Source organism: Stenella coeruleoalba (genome assembly GCF_951394435.1).
Source record: "Stenella coeruleoalba genome assembly, chromosome: X".
Classification (NCBI taxonomy): domain Eukaryota; kingdom Metazoa; phylum Chordata; class Mammalia; order Artiodactyla; family Delphinidae; genus Stenella; species Stenella coeruleoalba.
The window spans coordinates 80,934,804-80,949,868 of record NC_137152.1 but is presented as its reverse complement, the minus strand read 5'-3'; positions in this window follow the sequence as shown (position 1 = coordinate 80,949,868).

Sequence of the window (15,065 nt, the reverse complement as noted above, 5' to 3'; positions counted from 1 at the left end):
CTTGGTTCTCAGATCAATAAACAAACAAATATTATAGTGTTTTCATTGTGGAATGCAATACAGCTGGCCAAGAGGAATTGATTACTCTTTGCAAAAATTCAAATAAAAAAGCCCTGAGTTTCCCATTTTTACTTTGTTAATCAGAAAGAGTGTGTGAGGGAGTGTCTGCTTGCCTAAACTCTCAAATGCTCTAATGCAGTGGTTCTCAACCTTGACTGCATGTGAAAATCAACTGGGGAGCTTTAAAAACAGAATCTACTGCCTGGGCCACACCCCTAACCCCAGCAATTTTGATTTAATGGCTCTAGGGTAAGGTCAAGGTACCCATATTAAAAAAATTCTCAGCTTTTTTAAAAGCCAGATGTTTGAGAGTGAGAAATAATACCATCAGGCCCAAGTATTAGCTCTACTTATAGGACAAGTAGGTGGCACCCTAATGGTAAGATTTCAAGTGTCCTGAGTCCCTTGCTAAATTTCTGGCATCAACCCTGCTATACTGCCTGAAATAACTATGTTCGAATTTGTATACCCTAGCTAAAATGCAGTTGTTATCTTGGAGAGCTGACATATTTATACATTATTTTGAAATTGTTTATCAGATTAACTAGCAAAGGGAGTATGCATTTTAACAGGGGAACAGCAGATCTAAAACATGGAGTGCTAAGGAGGGAAGTTATGCCTTCCAGTTTGTCTAGGCTTGAGGAGTCTCCAGGGCTGTAGGACTTTCCATTTTAGAATCAGACTTGTCCTGGGCAAACTAGTATGAGTTGGTAACCGTAGCCATGGGGTGGAGCATTAAGACTTTGGAGGGCTCTGGGCACCTGGATAGGATTAAAGGAAGAGTAGAGAAGAAAGCAGAATGAAGGACCCATTTCACTTTATCATTTTGCTTGGAGATGATATAACAAAAGTGGGCCAGAATCATTTATTGGTGTATTAAATAGTATGGATTGTTTATTTTTATAATTGGTAGAAGAAAAACAAAGGATAAGTTATATGTATTTTGTTCTCTGTATTTTCTTCTCTCCTATTTCTAGAAGGTAGTTAGGTCATTTTGTGCCTGGGAGTGGGGTGTAGTTTATGTTGCCAAAGTTACCACAAACAAACAAGCAAACAAACACTAAAACTTCTGATTTTTGGAAAGTTTCAACTCATTGGAGAGCTTAACTGGAATGAAAAGTCCTGAGTTGAGATCTTTGAAAATGGGTAAGAGAAGCAGCAAGGTAATGAGAGAATACACCTTGAAACTAGGTAGGTGATGGTTGATCAAAGCATCAAGAAAACTGAGGTGCTTGTGCTGTGAGTGTGCGTGTGCATGTGTGTGTGTGTGTGTAGAAGGCTGGGTGGTATACCTAAGAATGTGAAATATGAGGCCTGTTATTTGCTGAGGTTTCTATGCCCAGTATTTTATGGAAGCTACTGAGTTTTCCAACTTCAAAGGACCAACGTGAGCTTGTCAGTGGTGACTGGTATAAACCTACAATCAAAGTCCTTCTCCAATGTTCCGTGCTGTGTAATACTTTTGGGATGTCCAGTAATGGAGGAGATTTAATTTACTGCTGGTCCAGTAGAATGGGGGCTCAAAGTAAAATTTAATTAAATTTAAACAAAAAAGTGACGTTTATAATATATACAAAAGTGTGGATAAAAATCCATACTCACTGCAATATTTGCTATTGAAAGCCTATTTTATGGCAGGTACTTTATTATATGTATTAATAATGTTTACAATCTATGAGGTCTGTGTGTGTATACACACACATAAGTTGTACATAACATACATATGTGTATATATAAACATATATTTATATAATATATATTCATGTATAATAGGCACATGTTACAGATGAAGATCAGAGAAGTAAAGCTGACTCATCACACAACTTGTAGAAAGTGTCAGAGCTGAGAATTTTAATCCATGCCTTTCTAATTCGAAACCCTGTCCTCTCACCACTTACCATGTTACTTCTGTATTGGTTAGACAGAATAAAAGGAAAATAAAATGCTGAAACAATTCTCTGATTATTCGTTTCCTTTCTCTAAAAAAATGAGTAGATACGCATTGAATAAGCAAATGTGTTGACATGTTCTATTGAGTTGGCCTCACTTCCATGCATGACTTTCTGACTACTCTCCAAACCTAAGGATTGAAATTAGTCTCTGGGATAGGCAGTTCTCTGATGGAGTTGTTTGGCATAGCTGTTTTAGGGTGTGTCTATGTAACTAGCTGGAACAAACTCAACTTTATTTCTAGACACTTTTAAATGTGTTTCTCATGGCTTTTGACCACAATTCATCACAAAGTGATGAATTTCATTTATCATTCAACTGCAGCAAGAGAAAGGAGAGCAACTCTAGAAAGTGGCAAATAGCCTGGTAATTATTTTGCTTTCACATCCTAACTGGGAGCAATTTTTAGATAAGTGGTGCCTCTTTTGGTTTCCTAAGATTACTACATATAGTTTAGACAGGGTCTGAGCAGAGAAAATTTCATGAAGACAATCCAGCTTTAAACAAAGGTGAAACCACTAAATATTTGAACATGAGAACAAGGATGAAAGTGGATCTGGTCACTAATCATGTTAGGGATTCTTGCTATGGTGTCATCTTTACAGGAAAACTTGTTGACAATAATGTCTTCAAAAGTATCATTAACATATGTTAGGAGTCAGACCTGAGTTTGATTCAGCTCCAATACATGCTCTGAGACTTTAGGCAAGTTGCATAAACTCTCTAAGATGTTATTTTACTCATCTTTAAATGAAGATGATAATATGTAACTCATGGGGTATAAATTAAATAATTTATGTATAACAATTAACACAGTATCTGGCATGTAACAAATGGTCAATAAATGTTAGCTATCATCATCATCATCATTATCATTTTCCTTCTGTGCTAAGCACATCACATTTACTTTTTTTTCCCTTTTAGCTTTTAAAAAATGCTTAAAAGCTATGTCTACATAGCTGTACAATTCAGTCAAACAATTTAGTCCAACTTTTTCTTAGGTACTGTGTAAACATATAGAGGCAATGAAAAGCATGTGTGAGCCTGATATTATTAGAATTAAAATATTTCTCCTAATAATTTGTTAATAGGTTGGAGATAACAAGACAACTTTTCTTATAGGTCTTTGGTTTAGCTTACCTTGCATTCTGTTCAAAACATGTCTTTGATCTCTAATTCTACATTTTTTGGGCTCTTTTGAAACACATGCTTACCTCAACCCAAAATATTTGATCTTCATCTAATATGTGCCAGGGACAAAATAATGAATTAGACATAGTTTTTGCCTGAAGAGAGTTTGAAGTCTAATAACCATGGTTCTCCTACTACAGTAGGAGAAGTTGGTTTTGATGTGGACTTGACTATGTTTATCATCTGAACAATTTGTGATGGTCAAGGTAAGCTTTGATTTCTCTCTTTCACGTGCTCTCTCTCTCTCCATTTTACTTTATTTCTCTATGTGAATCCAATATATGGGATGTTTTGAGTCTTTACCAGCTGGAAAGGCAATGTCAGTGACCTTTCCGGTATTTTTAATCATCAAGGACTGTTAGATGGAAGAAGGATTAGATTTCTCTTTAAGTGTCTCCAAAGAGCCAAACTCAGAAGAATAAGTTATCAGGAAAGTAGACTTTGGCTGGAATATGAAAACTGAAACCATTTGAAAATTCAATGGATACCTCAGATCTGGAAATGTTTAAATAAATGCTGAGTGACCAGAGGTCTGGTTGGCTGTAGAGTTCATTCCTGTATTTAGCAGGATGATCTTTCTGGTTCCTCTTAGCTCTGAGGGTCTATAAAACATGGAAAATTCTCTAATAAGTTAGATATCCATGCTGCTAAGATTTCAACATTTCTCTATTGGCATTACAAAAAATACACAGCTTTTTGGGCAGTTTGATCTCTTAAACTTATTATTTTAAACTTGTAAATTATAACTTGGATAGTTTCTTATCTAAAAGGTACACATTAGTCTTTGATAATCTAATTTTTTTTATTGTCAAAAGGACATGTGTACAATGAAGCTCAGCTCACAGTAAAACAGGAAGGTAGGAATTGTCTACTGCTATGTGAAAAGCACTTTCTCTTACCAAGGCACATACCCTCATCTTAGTTCTTGCCAAGGAAAGATATTCACCTCCACCTAATTTCTCCTGATTCTGCTTTCTTGAATTATCCCAGTTTGGCCTAGTGAAGTACCCACCTGTAGGCTCAGCTTTGTCCCAGTTCCCAGTCCAATCCCATTTGAAGCTTACAATCTTACAGCTCTTCTGCTGGTCTGACTCAAGACATGACATCTTAGCACTGAGCTCTGGGCTCCTACTTTGTTCTTCAATCACTCTGCATTAGTCTGTACTATGTAGACTAGAGGCCTAAGTGACCTATGATTTGCCATTCTAGTGCTGACAACTGTTCTTCTGTATTGACTCTTGAGTTCTAGCTCTTCCTTCCTGGATATCTCAATATGTAAATTTAAAGTTTGCTTTGGATTATGTGCTGATGTTATTTTCTTTTTTTAAACATTTTTAAATTAAAAAAATTTATTAAAGTATAGTTGATTTACAACGTTGTGTTAATTGCTGCCGTACAGCAAAGTGATTCAGTTATACATATATATATCAATATCTATATCTACATCTATACGTTCTTTTCTTATAATCATTTACATTATGGTTTATCATAGGATACTGAATATAGTTCTCTGTGCTATACAGTAGGACCTTGTTATTCATCCATTCTATATATAAAAGCTTATATCTGTTAACCCCAACCTCCCGCTCCATCCTTCCCCCAACACATTCTCCCTTGGCAACCACCAGTCTTTTCTGTATGTCCGTGATCCTGTTTCTGTTTCATAGGTAGGTTAATTTATATCATATTTTAGATTCCACATGTAAGTGATATCATATGATATTTGTCTTTCTCTTTCTGACTTACTTCACTTAGTATGATAATTTCTAGTTGCATCCATGTTACTGCAAATAGCATTATTTCATTCTTCTTTATGGCTGAGTAGTATTCCATTGTATATATGTACCACATCTTCTTTAATCATTAATCTATCAATGGACATTTAGGTTGTTTCCATGTCTTGGCTATTGTGATTAATGCTGCTATGAACATACAGTTGCATGTATCTTTTTGAATTATAGTTTTGTCTGGATATATGCCAAGGAGTGGGATTGTTGGATCATATGGTAATTCTATTTTTAGTTTTCTGAGGAACCTCCATACTGTTTTCCACCATGGCTGCACCAACTTACATTCCCACCAACAGTGTAGAAGGGTTCCCTTTTCTCGACATCCTCTCCAGCATTTGTTATTTGTAGACTATTTAATGATGGTCATTCTGACTGGTGTGAGGTGGTATCTTATTGTATTTTTTTAATATAAATTTATTTATTTATTTATTTTTAGCTGCTTTGGGTCTTTGTTGCTGTGCATGGGCTTTCTCTACTTGTGGCGAGCGGGAGCTACTCTTCGTTGCAGTGCACGGGTATTGCAGTGGCTTCTCTTGTGTGGAGCATGAACTTTAGGTGCATGGGCTTCAGTAGTTGTGGCACGTGGGCTAAGTAGTTGTGGCTTGTGGGCTTAGTTGCTCTGTGGCATGTGAGATCTTCCCAAACCAGGGCTCAAACCTGTGTTCCCTGCATTGGCAGGCAGATTCTTAACCACTGTGCCACCTGGGAAGTCCCTCATTGTAGTTTTGATGCACTGATGTTATGTTCTAATAGCTGCTTTAGTATATCTTCCTTTTTCTTCTGATATAATAATAGTCATAATAATAGCTATCTTATTTTGGTACTTACTATGAAACATCACCATACTTTTAAAATTCAGCTGGAAAACTGTGGGAAATTCAGAGCAAAGTAGTAAAAAAAAGTTTAGTGTGTTTTTCTTGTTTTTTTCTTTTCATATGAAGACAGACTACTGGGCTTGAGATTTTGTTTTAAAGACAAGAGGTACTTGGAATCCCATTTTCAATGATTTTTATAGGGAGAAATATTTAATAGAGTTTTTGTTATTCAGAGATTAAAAAATTGGAAAAGTGGTTAAAATAGAAGGAGTAGAAATTTCTACCGAACATAATGAAAACCTTTATGGTTATCAAGGTGTAGAAAACTCACTATGGGCAACCAAAGACTACTGATTAGTCTGTCCCTTATTTAACAATTGCTTTAAAGATGGCTATAGATGCCTGTTCAGTTAAAAATGATCTTATACAACTGGTTTTTAGATACTGTGTAGATACAGAAAAAATACAAAGTGTGTGAAAGATTGATATTATTAAGTCTAATGTGCTTTGCTGATTGACTTTAAAGAAGAACTTAGATAACTGGTCCTGGAATGTTTTGCTAACCAGCTGCCTGAAGGCTGGAGAATGGACCCTCTGAAGTACAATCTAATTCTCAGATTCTCATCATTTTCTGAAGTTTCAATTGAGAATGAAATTGTTTTGGATCAGGTAGAAATATTTGTTATTTTTTCTGTCTCCTGCAGAATTTAAAAATACACATTTTTCATGATCTTTGTGATGAACAGGCAATTGTGTGTTTTGATTTATCTCTTTTAATGATCATAATTAAATGTGATTCATCATTGTAGTTTCATCAATAAATCAAAGTAGATCACAAGGCAAAATCATCTGTCTTATAAAACCATGCACAAATTGTTTGAGAAAAAAGTGAGAAAAAAAAAAAGATTATCCAAGGGAGAAGGAAAAGACTCAGTTTAGATTCCCGTGTCACAACCCCTCACTCACCAAAATTATAGTAGCCATTTTCTCACATCCACCCTGTATTAAACAGACATGAATTCAGACAGGCCTACCATATTAGAATACTTTTGAAGACACTTGCTGGTAAAACTCTAAACTGATCAATGCATGCCATTTGTTCATAATAAAACAGGTAGATTCAATCTCATGAAGATTGCATATTTACCTACAGGAGAGGTCCCAGTTGAAGGAGCTCAGAGTTCAGTCAGACAGATACAACATCTGACTGAGGTTGCAGGGCAAAGTACAGGCATGGTAAAATAAATTGTGAATGTGATGGGAGGAGAATGGTCAATAGTTCAAGATGAAGTTGCATGGTACCTCAATGGGTAGATAGAATGAAGAAACAAGACATCTGGGGGCATATATATATATAGTTCAGGAAGGAGTTAAGAGAAGTCTGGGACCTCAGTTTTCTCACCTTTATTTATTTATTTTTTACATCTTTATTGGAGTATAATTGTTTTACAATGGTGTGTTAGTTTCTGCTTTATAACGAAGTGAATCAGTTATACATATGTTCCCATATCTCTTCCCTCTTGCATCTCCCTCCCTCCCACCCTCCCTATCCCACCCTTCTAGGTGGTCACAAAGCACCGAACTGATCTCCCTGTGCTATGCGGCTGCTTCCCACTGGCTATCTATTTTACGTTTGGTAGTGTATATATGTCCATGCCACTCTCTCACTTTGTCACAGCTTACCCTTCCCCCTCCCCATATCTTCAAGTCCATTCTCTAGTAGGTCTGTGTCTTTATCCCTGTCTTACCCCTAGGTTCTTCATGACATTTTTTTTCTTAAATTCCATATATATGTGTTAGCATATGGTATTTGTCTTTCTCTTTCTGACTTACTTCACTCTGTATGACAGACTCTAGGTCTATCCACCTCATTACAAATAGCTCAATTTCGTTTCTTTTGATGGCTGAGTAATATTCCATTGTATGACATCTCTTCTATCCTGGATCTGTGGTTCTCTTTTTTCATCTTTAAACTTGTTCCTAATATTTTTATTTATTTACATCCTTATTGGTGTATAATGGCTTTATAATGTTGTGTTAGTTTCCTCTGTATAACAAAGTGAATCAGAATATGTAAACCTATATCCCCATATACCCTCCCTCTTGTTTTTCCCTCCCACCCTCCCTATTCCTCTCCTCTAGGTGGTCACAAAGCACCGAGCTGATCTCCCTGTGCTATGTGGCTGCTTCCCACTAGCTATCTATTTTACATTTAGTAGTGTATATATGTATATGCCACTTTCTCACTTCGTCCCAGCTTAACCTTACCCCTCCCCGTGTCCTCAAGTTCATTCTCTACATTTGTGTCTTTATTCCTGTCCTGGCCCTAGGTTCTTCAGAACCATTTTTTTTTTAGATTCCATATATATGTGTTAGCATACGGTATTTGTTTTTTTCTTTCTTACTTACTTCACTCTGTATGACAGACTCTAGGTTCATCCACCTCACTACGAATAACTCAATTTTGTTTCTTTTGATGGCTGAGTAATATTCCATTGTATATATGTGCCAGCATTCATCTGCTGATGGACACTTAGGTTGCTTCCATGTCCTGGCTATTGTAAATAGAGCTGCAATGAATATTGTGGTGCATGTCTCTTTTTGAATTATGATTTTCTCAGGGTATATGCCCAGTAGTGGGATTGCCGGGTTGTATGGTAGTTCTATTTATAGTTTTTTAAGGAATCTCCATACTGTTATCTGTAGTGGCTGTATCAATTTACATTCCCACCAACATGGCAAGAGGGTTCCCTTTTCTCCACACTCTCTTTAGCATTTATTGTTTGTAGAGTTTTTGATGTTGGCCATTCTGACTGGTGTGAGGCGATACCTAATTGTAGTTTTTATTTGCATTTCTCTAATGGTTAGTGATGTTGAGCAGCCTTTCATATGTTTTTTGGCAGTCTGTATATCTTCTTTGGAGAAATGTCAATTTAGGTCTTCTGCCCATTTTTGGATTGGGTTGTTTGTTTTTTTGATATTGAGCTGCATGAGCTGCTTGTATATTTTGGAGATTAATCCTTTGTCACTTGCTTCATTTGCAAATACTTTCTCCTATTTTGAGGGTTGGTTTTTCGTCTTGTTTATGGTTTCCTTTGCTGTGCAAAACTTTTAAGTTTCATTTGTTTCAACTTGTTTATCTTTGTTTTTATGTCAATTTCTCTTGGAGGTGGGTCAAAAAGAATCTTGCTGTGATCCTTTGTGTCATAGAGCATTCTGCTTATGTTTTCCTCTAAGAGATTTATGGTGTCTGACCTTACATTTTGGCCTTTAATCCATTTTGAATTTATTTTTCTGTATGGTGTTAAGTAGTGTTATAATTTCATTCTTTTACATGTAGCTGTCCAGTTTTCCCAGTAGCACTTGTTGAAGAGGCTGTCTTTTCTCCACTGTATATTCTTGCCTCCTTTGTCAAAGATAAGGTGACCATATGTGTGTGAGTTTATCTCTGGGCTTTCTATCCTGTTCCATTGATCTATATTTCTGTTTTGGTGCCAGTACCATACTCTCTTGATAACTGTAGCTTTGTTTTATAGTCTGAAGTCAGAGCGCCTGATTCCTCCAGCTCCATATTTTATTCTCAAGTTTGCTTTGGCTGTTTGGGGTCTTTTGTGTTTCCATACAAATTGTGAATTTTTTTGCTCTAGTTCTGTGAAAAATGCCATTGGTTGTTTATAGGGATTGCATTGAACCTGTAGATTGCTTTGGGTAGTGTAATCATTTTCACAATGCTGATTCTTCCAATTCAAGAACATGGCATATGTCTCCATCTGTTTTTATCGTCTTTAACTTCTTTCATCAGTGTCTTATAGTTTTCTGCTTACAGGTTTTTTGTCTCCTTAGGTAGGTTTATTCCTAGGTATTTTATTCTTTTTGTTGCAATGGTCAATGTGAGTGTTTTCTTGATTTCACTTTCAGATTTTTCATTGTTAGTGTATAGGAATGCAAGAGATTTCTGTGCACTAATTTTGTATCCTGCAACTTTACCAAATTCATTGATTAGCCCTAGTAGTTTTCTAGTAACATCTTTAGGATTCTCTGTGTATAGTATGTCATTGCAAACAGTGACAGTTTTACTTCTTCTTTTCTGATTTGTATTCCTTTCATTTCTTTTTCTTCTCTGATTGCCATGGCTAAAACTTCCGAAAAGATGTCACAAAAAAAGAATAAAACAGGCCAGTATCGCTGATGATTATGGATGCCAAAATCCTTAACAAAATGCTAGCAAACATAATCCAACAGCACATTAAAAGGATCATACACCATGATAAGTTGGGGTTTGTCCCAGGAATGGAGGCATTCTTCAATATATGCTAATCAATCAGTGTGGTACACCATATTAAGAAAATGAAGGATAAAAATCATATGATTATGTCAGTAGATGTAGAAAAATATTTTGACAAAATTGAACACCGATTTTTGATAAATACTCTCCAGAAAGGGGGTATAGAGGGAAAATACCTCAATATAATAAAGGCCATATATGACAAACTCACAGCCAACATTGTTTTCAATGGTGAAAAACTGAAACCTTTTCCTCTAAGATCAGGAACAAGACAAGGGTGCCCACTCTCACCATTATTATTAAACATAGTGTTGGATGTTCCTAATAGTTTATGCTTTCTCTTGTTGACATTATTCCTGCTTCATAGGACCAGTGTATCCACATTCACTTTTTATGTTATTTCTGTGCCATAGCCCTGCCAGTTTTAACATCATGTAGACATTAACACATTCTTACTTTCTTAGTCTTATAAACTTTACCAAAAGCCCTGTCTTCTTTCCTTTTTCCTACAGAGCAGCTAGCTCAACTCAAACGTCCATAGATCCTTAATAAGGGGCTATCAGATAAGATGGAACATATTAAATTGTTTTTTAACTTGAATTTTTATTTGAACTTCTTTTGGGCCCTGGCACACCCAGTTCCAGTCTTACTTCTATGGCTGAATTAGATTACCCATAGAGAGCATCTGTTTCCCAGCCACTCAAGATTTATTTTTGGAAATTTTACTCCCACACCATGGGGACAACAGCATTCTCTGGGATGTGACTGTTATCTCAATTGAATTAAACCCTCTCATACATGTACAATAAAATGCAAAATAAAACTGGATGAAATTTAACTCTTCAGTTTTAATCTGATCATTGAAGAATTCAAAGAAATCAATTTGGGATATTTTCTAGTTCCCATGAAAATAAATATTTTAAAATAACTATCATTCATTGCAGATTGCTTGTGTTAGGGATATCTTCTGAAATACAAATTGTTTTTATAGAGATAATTGAAAGAAATTAAGAATGAATCATTGAGTTTAGCTATAGCATGACGCTGTCCAAAAGTTCATCAATTCATATTATATGAAGAAGCTGGGAAACTAAATGGGAATCATTTGGTCTAGACTTCAGAGTAATTATTCTTCAGTTGATTTAACATACTAGATAAAAATAAAGATTAATGCCTATGCTAATTAAGAAAACTTTTGTTAACTTCTTTTATTGAGTATTGACATGCACTTAGATTAATTCTAAGCTTTATTATATTACATTCAAATCACTATCATATATAAAACACATAGATGAGATGTCAAAATTTAGCTATTATATTAAATAATATATTATTAAAGACACATTTGAGCTCTGTTAGAGAAAAGAATTTCACTGAAAAATAATAAAATAATGAAATAGATTGGTTCTGAAATATTATTTAAGGTTATTAGGGACCACAGGCAAAGAAGAGGTGGTGACAGTCTTGCTTCTCCCTTGTGTTAATGAGAAAATAATTGAGATGTGTTTGGTTCTAAGCAAAATCCCATCAGGGAGATCTTTGAAGATTTGTTCTTCATACCCTTTGAGAGAAGAGAGTGCTAAAAAGACCTTAGAAAGATGTTAATCAAAATTATGTTCCAGTATTCTAAATCTCCTTCACTGGAAGAAAAAATATATATTCAAATAAACTTCTTTATCAGTACAGATCCGTATATTTCTTGTTGAATTTGTCATTTTGGGTGCACTATAATATATTTAATGTAGTCCATCTTGAGTTCCCCAGGAACCTTGATTCCACTTCATAAAGCAGTCAATTGATTTCTGCATTAGAGCACAAGGATGGCTGTAGTGTTGCCCTCTCACAACAGTATCCCTTCTAACTCCTTTCTATCCATAATGTAGATTTGATGACCATTTTGATGTTGCACACAGAAGTTACACACTTCTGTGATTTTCTTCTACAGAATAAATAAAACCTTCACCCACTTCCTCCAGGATCCTCATAGAGGATTCCAAGAAAGGGGAGTGATTTTCACTTGACCCATGATTGCCAATTCATTTACATTTTGTTTAGTCTGGTGACTCTTAGCTTTGTTCTAGATGTGTCGAAAGGGAGAACAACTTACACTGAAAGATATTTATGTATTGAAGTAAACATTCAATCCATCAAGATATCTAACAGAATTTTTTCTTCTTGAATTTGACTTTAGGGAAAAAGCAGCAACAAGACAATAAGCTCTCATCAGTGATTTATTCTAATAACTTCTTTGGTGTGTCTTGAAGTCAGTATAAATTTAGTTTAGAACCCTATATTTTTACTTACACTCATGAAAAATCACAGTTAATGACTAGAATTTTGGTTTTGAGACTCTGCAGGTTGTCAATCAACAGATATTTTTTAGATTACTATGTAAGGCAGTAAGATTCAATTATTTTCCATATTCCTTATTTACTATGTCATAAAAATGGATGAATACACACTATAAAGATTGTAAACAAAAAATGTTGAAATAAAAAAGGATTTCAATAACCAGAAGACCCCATTTTCTGAGCATTTTAGTTAAGCTTCCTTGAATCTAGAATACTCACTTGTCAAATTACCCATCTTGCTGCTCCATAACTAGTTTAGATGAAGACTTACTCTTACTGAACAAATTTATAATCAACATGGTAACTGAGATGTAGGAACTGGACCTGGCATCCTAGGATCCAAGTTCAAATCCAAATTTTGCTATTAATCAACTGTGTGACTTAGTTAATGAATTTCCCCAACCCTCATTTTTCACATCTATAAAATAGGATACCTCAAGGTACAAGGCTGCTGAAATGTGAAAGGAAATAATGTATAAGAAAATGCTCTGGAGACTGCAAAACGTCAGATATAAATTTTGTTCTTCACACAAATGGCATTTTAAAGACTGGAGAATTTTGTGTTGATCTTATATTCTCTGGAGTGTCCAAATCACTTTGGGGCTTAACCCTTATTTTTTAAAGCATGTGAGAGAGTTCCCCTTCTACTGAAAGTATTGGTACCAATGTTCCTAGATTGATAAAGATAAGGGGTAAATAAAGATACAAGAATACTTTGGCATTTGGTACTGATTAACAAAATGTATAACAGATAATGTATTTATACGTGGCAAAGCCTCATACCTCATAAAACTGCCCTCTTGGCTAGATCTCCATATATGAGATATGATGGTTGAGTTTCCCAAATTCAGATTCCCCACATAGATTTTTATTTATTTTTCTGCTTACTTTGGAGTGCTAGGTCAGCCTGCCTGCTTTTTATTTCTTTTTCTTTTTCTACATCTTTATTGGAGTATAATTGCTTTACAATGGTGTGCCAGTTTCTGCTTCACAACAAAGTGAATCAGTTATACATATACATATGTTCCCACATCTCTTCCCTCTTGCGTCTCCCTCCCCCCCATCCCACCCCTCTAGGTGGTCACAGAGCACCGAGATGATCTCCCTGTGCTATGCGGCTGCTTCCCACTAGTAATCTATTCCATGCTTGGTAGTGTATATATGTCCATGCCACCCTCCCACCGTGTCACAGCTTACCCCTCCCCCTCCCCATATCCCCAGGTCCATTCCCCAGCAGGTCGACATCTCCATTCCCGTCCTATCCCCAGGTTCTTCATGACATTTTTTCTTTTTTCTTCTTAAATTCCATATATATGTGTTATCATACGGTATTTATCTTTCTCTTTCTGACTTAATTCACTCTGTATGACAGACTCTAGGTCCATCCACCTCATTAAAAAGAGCTCAATTTTCTTTTTTTCATGGCTGAGTAAAATTCCATTGTATATATGTGTCACATCTTCTTTATCCATTCATCCGATGATGGACACTTAGGTTGTTTCCATCTCTGGGCTATAGTAAATAGAGCTGCAATGAACATTTTGGTACACAACTATTTTTGAATTATGGTATTCTCAGGGTATATGCCCAGTAGTGGGACTGCTGGGTCATATGGTAGTTCTATTTGTAGTTTTTAAGGAACATCCATACTGTTCTCCATGTGGCTGTACCAAATCACATTCCTACCAGCAGTGCAAGAGTGTTCCCTTTTCTCCACACTCTCTCCAGCATTTATTGTTTCCAGATTTTTTGATGATGGCCATTCTGACTGGTGTGAGATGATATCTCATTGTAGTTTTGATTTGCATTTCTCTAATGATTAATGATGTTGAACATTCTTTCATGTGTTTGTTGGCAATCTGTATATCTTCTTTGGAGAAATGTCTGTTTAGGTCTTCTGCCCATTTTTGGATTGGGTTGTTTGCTTTTTGTTATTGAGCTGCATGAGCTGCTTATAAATTTTGGAGATTAATCCTTGGTTAGTTGCTTCATTTCCAAATATTTTCTCCCATTCTGTGGGTTGTCCTTTGGTCTTATTTATGGTTTCCTTTGCTGTGCAAAAGCTTTGAAGTTTCATTAGGTCCCATTTGTTTATTTTTGATTTTATTTCCATTTCTCTAGGAGGTGCGTCAAAAAGGATCTTACGTGATTTATGTCATAGAGTGTCCTGCCTATGTTTTCCTCTAAGAGTTTGAAAATTTCTGGCCTTACATTTAGGTTTTTAATCCATTTTGAGCTTATTTTTGTGTATGGTGTTAGGGAGTGATCCAATCTCATACTTTTACATGTACCTGTCCAGTTTTCTCAGCACCACTTGTTGAAGAGGCTGTCCATTCTCCATTGTACATTCCTGCCTCCTTTATCAAAGATAAGGTGATCATAAGTGCGTGGGTTGGTCTCTGGGCTTTCTATCCTGTTCCATTGATCTATCTTTCTGTTTTTGTGCCAGTACAATACTGTCTTGTTTACTGTAGCTTTGTAGTATAGTCCGAAGTCAGGGAGCCTGATTCCTCCAGCTGCGTTTTTCATTCTCAAGATTGCTTTGGCTATTCGGGGTCTTTTGTGTTTCCATACAAATTTGAAATTTTTTGTTCTAGTTCTGTGAAAAATGCCAGTGGTAGTT